At 32.8% G+C, this 1,546-nt stretch overlaps 1 non-coding gene across 1 annotated transcript; it reads left to right on the forward strand.

Moving 5' to 3' along the window:
- Positions 1–449: 449 nt before the first annotated feature.
- Positions 450–572, forward strand: LOC113457144. The gene has a single exon (XR_003377773.1). It is a non-coding gene; the product is annotated as a U6atac minor spliceosomal RNA (small nuclear RNA).
- Positions 573–1,546: the final 974 nt, after the last annotated feature.

The following is a 1,546-nucleotide window of genomic DNA, read 5'->3' on the forward strand; positions in this document are numbered from 1 at the left end:
CTTTTGGCCATTTGAACTTCTTCTGTCGAGAATTCTCTGTTCAGCTCAATGCCCCATTTTATAATTGGGTTGATTAGCCTTTTACGGTCTAGTTCTTTTTATTTTTAATGTGACTAGTCCTTGAATTTTTTACAATTGTTTAATGGGTGCTTAAATATTTCTAGGTGTTTTTGATTTTAGTCTTTCATTTTTTTCTTTTGAATTTCCATAGAATTTAAGAGATACCACCTGAAGTTTCTTGTTTTGCATTATTTTAATAAATTTGTATTTTATCAGTGAATCTTATTTCTTTCAAGGTTGTAAAACCTATATTTAAGCTAAAATAAATGCAGATATCTATTCTATGGTATAACTTATTTGAATGAAATAACTCATTTAAAAAAACATGCCTATAAATCTATATATAATATATACATATATTATATAAGACACTTAAGATGATGAAATCAGTATTTATTAAAAGACAGAGGTTAGCACTCCCCTTGACAAAAATGGAAGAGGCCCTTGGGCTAAAAACACACATAAGGTTAAGGCATTGTCAACTACTTCGTGACATTCAACCACTGTTTTTAGTTGACCAGGTAGTGGTGTCACACACCTTTAATCTCAGCACTCAGGAGGCAGAGACAGGTAGTTCTCTGTGAGTTCTAGGCCAGGATGGTCTACAAAGTGAGTTTCAGTACAGCCAGGACTGTTAGGACTGTTATGCAGAGAAACCCTGTCTTGAAAAACAAAAACAACCAAAACAAACAAACAAAAAGATGACAAGATCAAATATTGATAGATAGGCAAGCAATTTCCCATCAGAAAGACTCCATTTTTTTAAAGATATAAGAACTTAATTCATAATAAAATAACTTCCAGAGGGTCCTAGTAAAAGGAACCTGAGCCAGTTTTACAATAAGGAAACTGTTGGCTTATTGAATCCTTATTAAGAAAGAAATCACGTTACCAGGCAAGAAACTTAGGCAGGCAGGAGGTGGGGTGGCATTCAGCCACATGATGTATATCTATGGAAGGAAGATTGCAAGTGGTATCTATCTTGTTCCAATTACGACTTATCATAAAAGGAGCTTGAGGCAATAGTGGAAATGCAGAATCATGCATAAAAGAGGCTTGTTTAACTTTTGAAAAACATGGTTTTATTTGTCATTACTTTGATTTGGAAGTCAGTTAATTTTACAAACAAAGAAAGAGAAAAAGATTACTTGTAAGTTCAGTTTGTCTCTGAAGTGCTGGGTCCAAAAGTAATTAAAAGTCTAAACTGTGAAGTAGGGAAGGAATTGCCAATAGGACAGATGTTATCCTTGAATGCCCTCCTCTCTGATTTTGAATAGCATATTCATGCTTATAAAGTAATGAAAAATATAACAATAATATGCATAGTCTTCACAAATTACCTATACACACAAACTAATATGCATGGAATACAAACAAGTATTCAAAGCCTTTGTATGCATAGTCAACATATGTGGTATAATAACTACTAGAAAAAAGAATAATGCTCTGTTTGTATGTAGATACCATGATAAAATTCATTGCTTTG

The sequence above is a fragment of the Microtus ochrogaster genome, chromosome 18 (genome assembly GCF_000317375.1).
Source record: "Microtus ochrogaster isolate Prairie Vole_2 chromosome 18, MicOch1.0, whole genome shotgun sequence".
In the NCBI taxonomy this organism is placed as follows: Eukaryota; Metazoa; Chordata; class Mammalia; order Rodentia; family Cricetidae; genus Microtus; species Microtus ochrogaster.